Source organism: Fukomys damarensis, unplaced genomic scaffold (genome assembly GCF_012274545.1).
Source record: "Fukomys damarensis isolate Sample0158 unplaced genomic scaffold, DMR_v1.0_HiC HiC_scaffold_12, whole genome shotgun sequence".
Lineage (NCBI taxonomy): Eukaryota > Metazoa > Chordata > Mammalia > Rodentia > Bathyergidae > Fukomys > Fukomys damarensis.
The window spans coordinates 8,916,121-8,922,409 of NW_022900924.1; the positions used below are offsets into that span (position 1 = coordinate 8,916,121).

General features: G+C 43.5%; 1 protein-coding gene across 3 annotated transcripts in view; it reads left to right on the top strand.

The window, feature by feature from the left end:
* The window catches only part of Acacb (acetyl-CoA carboxylase beta), a 127,397-nt gene that overhangs the window by 27,259 nt on the left and 93,849 nt on the right, over window positions 1-6,289 (top strand). The window lies entirely within an intron of this gene.

The window sequence follows — 6,289 nt, forward strand, 5'->3', positions numbered from 1 at the left end:
CCTGGAAGTTTTTTTTTTTTTTTTTTTTTTTTTTTTTTTTTTTTTTTTTTTTGAGACAGAATCTCACTATGTAGTTGAGAGTGACCTGGAACTCACTATGTGACCCAGGCTGGTCTCGAACTCACAGTGATCCTCCTGCCTCAGCCTCCCGAGTGCTGGGATTACAGGCGTGCGCCACCACACCTGGCTTGGAAGTTTCCTTTTTATTATTATTATCTTTCCTCAGAAGATGTTGCTATAACAAAGCACCCGAGACTGTGATGTTTATAAAAAATAAGAGGTTTATTTGGCTCACAGTCTGAGATGCTGGGAAGTCCAGAAGTATGGTACCACATCTGGTGAGGGCCATCTTGCTGCATCACAACATGGCACAGGACATCCCATAGAGAGACAGCAAATATCCTGTTCAGGTCTCTCTTCCTTTTCTTATAAAGCCATTAATTCCATTATGGAGGCCCCACCCCCATAACCTCTAGTCCTCACCTCGCAAAGGCCCTTCCTCCAGATACCATCGGGATGTGGGTTGTGGGATTCCGTTTTCCACATGTGAACCTTTGGGAGACACACAGTAGCCACAGTGGCCACTAAATCGTCTGTACTGTTAATATTTTGGGGTACCTGGCTCCTGCCAAGTGAAATCAGGGGCTAGGGATTGGCCTGGTCCTTTCAGTCCTGATCTAACCCTTTCGCCATTTCCAAGACAGAAAACAAAGGCCTAGGGGACACCTGGGGCCTCTGTCCAGGGCTCTGTGCTCCTGTAGGAACCACAGCAAAGAGGCGACAGGAATTTGTGGATCTCCTCTGTGATTTCCTGAGGGGGCCTCTGGTCTCTCTTCTTCCTCGCAAGGCCACTGGCACACTTCAGGAGACTGGGAGGCTTGGATGGAAAAGTCATGTGTCCCAGCAGGTAGCCTGGGAGGGAGCTTCCTGCTAAGTCCCTCCCATTTCGGAACATTCACAATTGTGTTCTCTTTCTGGGCCTTTGCTTTTGCTGCTCTCTCTGAACTGAAATGCTCTTTTATTTGCTGTATCACAGGTGTCCCTGACCCCACCAATTCCTTTGATTTAATGCTCTGATGTCACCATCTTGCCACTCTTAAAATTTTGTGAGTAAAGAAGGGGCTCCTCGTTTCCACTTTGCACTGGATACCGCAAGTCCCACGACTGGTCCCGTCATCAGGTCCAGTTCTTTGCCCATCAGAGTGACCTCCTCCAGGGGCCTTCCCGGTCCCTGTCCCACTTTGTATCCCCCTCTACGGCCCCCAGTTTCTTTTTTGACTTCTGTTGTCTTCACAGTCCTTAATCCCTCATTGAGATTGTGTCTCTTATCCCCCTATTTCATTACTTGTCTGTTCGGTTGTCTGTCTCTTGGTACTGGGCTGCAAGTTCTGTCCTTTCACGCCACGTTGATAGTGGTCTCTTTCCCCATTGCCTCGCCTAGTCCTGGCTTATGGTAGACTTTGGATGAATATTTGAATGAATGAAGTGAGCAACATGAACTTGCCACAGCCAGAATTCTGCATTCCAGTGGTACACAAAACACTGGAATGAATGTGTGAATGGATACACGGATAAATGAATAGATGGATTGATGAATGGATGGATGGATGGATGAGTGAACAGGCGTTTTGCTGTTGTTGCCTGTAGCAATAGGTTGTTTTGTTTTGTGACAGGGTCTTGCTATATAGTTGAGACTGGCCTGGAACTCACAAGGTAGCCCAGGTTGGCCTTGAATTCACAGCGATTTCCCTGCCTCAGCCTCCCGAGTGCTGGGATTACAGGCGTACACCGCCACACTTTGTTGTAGCAGCAGATTTTTGTTTTCATAAAATTCTTCTTTCATACCTTACGACTGTATACATAGACTATTTCTGGAGTTAAATTCCAAATTTTTTCTCCTGTCTTTTGCACCTTAGTTTATGAACTTAATTTGTTTTGCAATTTTGGGGAAGATGTCTGCATTTGTGTTTGTGTGGGGAAGATGGCTGTGATCACGTTTGTCACTAGATACGGAATGTGTGAATGGAAGCAAAATTTTGCCGAATGCTTTTGTTTGCGAACTGAATTGTTTGCAGATGGAGGTGTTTGTGAACCGAGGCATTATTATATATGGTTATACAAACTCGTTCTGCCTCTCCTTCTCCCTCTGAACGAGGGCTGCTCATCTGTAAGTCCAGGCACTCAAAGCTGTCTGTTCCGATCTCTCTTCCCAGTTCCTCTGCTCTGGGTTTATCTCAGGTCCAAGGTTGAGCATTGACCTCCTCTTGAACTTGGAAACAGTCCTTGGAATTCCCACACAACTCTTAGAAACAGAGCCAATGAAAATGTCACACGATGTGGCAAAATAGTTGCTTGCATACCCTGAAATGAAGTCGGTGCAGTGTGATCTCATTTTGATTCCCACTCCATAAACAAGGGTACGCTTGGTGCACAGAGGTCCTGGTTATAAGATGCCCAGGTACAGAAACACTTTTTATTAGCTTGCTCTGACACGTAACACACTATGGGGGGCACATCATAGGGGGCAATGCATGGATCAACACAGGTTCAGGATCACTCAGCTGCAGTGCTGAAATCCATGAAGCTGATACTTATAGGTAGGCAGTGAGCTTATTTGAAGCAAAACCTGTCCTGAGTTTATATGAAGTTAATTGTAGTCTTTATCCCATTTGTGCGAACATTCATGTTTTCTGCTGCTGAAATATTAATGTGCTAATGTGGAATATGAAACTTTACCTTCCTAAGGAAAAAAAAAAAGCCAAGTTCCAGACACATCAGGTCTTGGGAATTTTGGATAAGGAATTATTGTGCACTGTGTGTAATGTGCCTAGAATAGTCCCTGGCACTTAGTAAGCACAGAAAATGCTTGAGCTTAATAAATAGGCTTAAGAGGCATGCGTGTGTGTGTGTGTGTGTGTGTGTGTGCAGAGAGACATCTCCAAACAGCGAAAAAGCACTGTCTTTTATGTAGTATAATTATGAATGACTTAAATGTTCTTCTCTGTCATTTTTATAACACATTTTAACAATGTATAATCACTATAATATCGGAGGAAGCCAGGCATGGTGGCATATGCCTGAAATACCGGTTACATGGACGGCTGAGGTAGGAAGATCTAAAGTTTGATCTCAACCTCAAACAATTTAGTGGCTTAGCAAAACTGTCTTGAAAAAACAGAGAGGAGGTTGGGGACATACCTCAGGGGTAGAACACTACAGGCTTCAATCCTAAGTACTGAAAAAAATATATATATTAGGAGAAAGAGGGAACCAGTCATCTCACTTCCTCAATAAGCAGCTGAAGAGAAGTTCAAGGTCTCCCAGCAAGATAATCATAGGCTCAGAGCAGCATTTGAAATCAGTCTCCAGACTGCTAACATTGGTGTTGCTGTTTAATATCCAGGAGGCTGGAGCTCAGGAAAGGCACCTCCCTTCTCTTCACTTGTGTTTCCATTAGCAGCAAGGGTCAGGAGGCAGGGACAGTTTATTGGGTGATCTTTAAGCTACATGACCTTGGGGACCTTGCCTTTCTTCTGGGGGAGAGACTGGGTATTCTAAGGTCCTTTGTGGCTCCAACAGTATGTGTGGAGAGATGGGCAGCAGGGAGAGGGCCAGGAGATAGAGGAAGGGAGTAGCTGGAAAATGGGGAGAAGGTTGTTAGTTTAGAGTCATTTTCTCCTTGGCCAATTACTGCAGGTTATCTTGATGGGAGACCTTGAACTTTTAGTTTTTCTTTTGAGGAATACAAATTACATATGGATGAATTTATAGAAGGGGAAATAGGGAGAAAAGTCTCATTCAAGGCTATATTTGAGGGTAAGGACAGGCCCAAAGACTTATTGCACAATCTTTCCACTACACTAAGTCACCTGCTAATGCATTTTTGTTGATTTTTTGTGTTCATTGTCTTTGACTTGGGTTTCGTTTTCCCTCTGAAATACCAGCAAGTTAAATTTAGCCTGTCTTAAGTCTGGAAACAAGATGGCACCTGCAGCAGCCATGTTTGACATGCTTTGTTGGAAAGTACAACTACTGATGCTAATATAAGGGTAGTGTAGCACTTAGCATTGGATAGCATTCCTTTTTTTCCATCATCTAGTCCCCTGTATTCTATTCCCTAATGATACAGGTAGAGAAAAACCAATCAGGTACAGTGGTAAGCACCAGTAGTCCCCGCTACTGAGGAGAATGAGACAGGAGGCTCACTTGAGCTCAGGAATTGGAGAACAGCCTGGGGAACAGAGCAAGACCTTGACAAGAAGAAAGAATTTGAGACAAATTCATGTCATGATCATGTTCGTGAGCTAAACTTGTGTAAGTGAACTTCCTTTTCTTGAGATCCCAGGAGAAAGTGAGGTGCATGAAGCATCTTCAAGGTTTATTGAAAGAGAAGTTAAAATATCTACACAGTGTTCAAGGAGTGTTGGGGCTTGGATAGTCGAGAATAAAAATCTAGAACAATTCAAGGAAGCTGCAGAGTAGTTATTTTCTGCACAATCCTAAGTGACTTGGGTAGGGTAGTGGGTATTTCGAAATGCCTTTATTTCCTGATTTTGATTGCTTTCCCTGTGTTAAGGTGCTTGTTTTGAAAATTTGGATTGTTGGGAGGATGGATACTTTTTGGTATTGGTTTGAAACGTTTTTTTAAAAAAATCACCTTTCCATGTGTTTCTTTTTGAAGAAAATGACTATAAGGCCTTGAAGAACCTCCTAGAAACTCAAAAAATGAGAATTTTGTTCACGTTTTAGTAAAAAAAAAAAAAAACTTTCTGAGATGTTACTTTAACATATGGTTAGAGAAGAGCCCTCAGGCAGGGCCCATGACATTGTAGCTTGTGCCTAGCGCCCCCTGCAGGTGTGTCCCTATCCATTTATTTGAAAATAATTTATGAGGTGTGACTGAAATATAAGAATGCTGTAATAAAATTTATTATAGTTAAAGACGTTGCCATCAATCCCCATCAAAATATTCACCCTCATCAAGTATGATGGCATACTTATTCTGTCATCCTTGCCACTTTCTACACAATTCTGGAAATCCTCTTTCTTGTCTTCAAATACGATAAAAACAAAACAAACAAAAAAGAGTGAATGCTGCTGCCGAGTGCCAGCCAATAGAAAGTCAGGCTTGTAAAAACATTGAAATATGTCCTCATCTACCCCTATTCACTGGATCTAGAGCTGTGTGACTTCTGGCTTTTCCCAAAAGTAAAAAGGACCGTAGAAAGTAAACGTGAGTCAATTCATGACATTGAGGCAGCCACAATAGTGCAACTACAAAATACTCAGAAAAGAGGAATTCCGGAATGGCTTCCCAAAGTGACAAGGTCAATGGGACACATGTGTTCAAAGCAAGGGAGAGTATTTTGAAGGGGATTAATAGTGTGTGCTTTACTGTAATAAATCTGTAAATTTTAACAATCTTTGTATTTTTCCATGACATCTTATATTTGCCAACAGTCACATTATTTTGCGCTTGTTTGCTGTGAACATAAATTGTATTTAGTGATGATGATGACGGCGACGATTGCTATTATTCTGTGGTGCTGGGAATGGAACCCAGGGCCTCCTGCTCGGTAGCAGGTGCTCTCCCACGGAGCTACACTTCCATCCCCAGTTACACTTATTATTGTAGTGTTTTCTAGGCAGTGTTTTAGATCTTTTGTTCCTACCAACTGGAATCGGTTTGAGTTTGGTGCTGTCCCTTTGGGCGTCGTACATCTCTAGGCCATGGTTTCCTCACTTGCAATATGAGATATGAAAACTGTAACATTAACACTAGCACGAAAGGAGACAAAGCTCAGTGAATGGCAGTCTCACTGCGGGTTTATTTAGGATCTCAGGGGCAGCTGGGGTCTCTCCTGACCTGGAGGCGCTGGCTTTATTCTTCAGGGAGGCAGAAGGTTTAACGCCAGCCCTGGAAGCCCCTGGGGCAGAGGGTGGGCAGAGTCTGCAGAGCCCTTCTGCCCCTGGGAATAGAGGTGAAAGAATAAACAAAAAGGAACTCAGGAAGAGAGAAGTTGACCTGGCAACGAGGACTTTTACCAGGCACTGCGGTGACCTCTCATTTTCTTTAACTTTTTAATTAAAATTATTAATCGTGACACTCCCCTATCGTGTGTGTTCAAGCCTACCAATTACTGTAGCATGTAGGGTATGTAGTTTAGAACTCTTGTACCCAGTCCGGGGAGCTAGGAAAGGTGAAAGAAAGGGGTTTTAAAAATAGCTACTGGCCACTGGCCGCTCTCCTCTGCTGGCGCCCAGTCCGGGGGTGGGGCCCAGCTCGTTG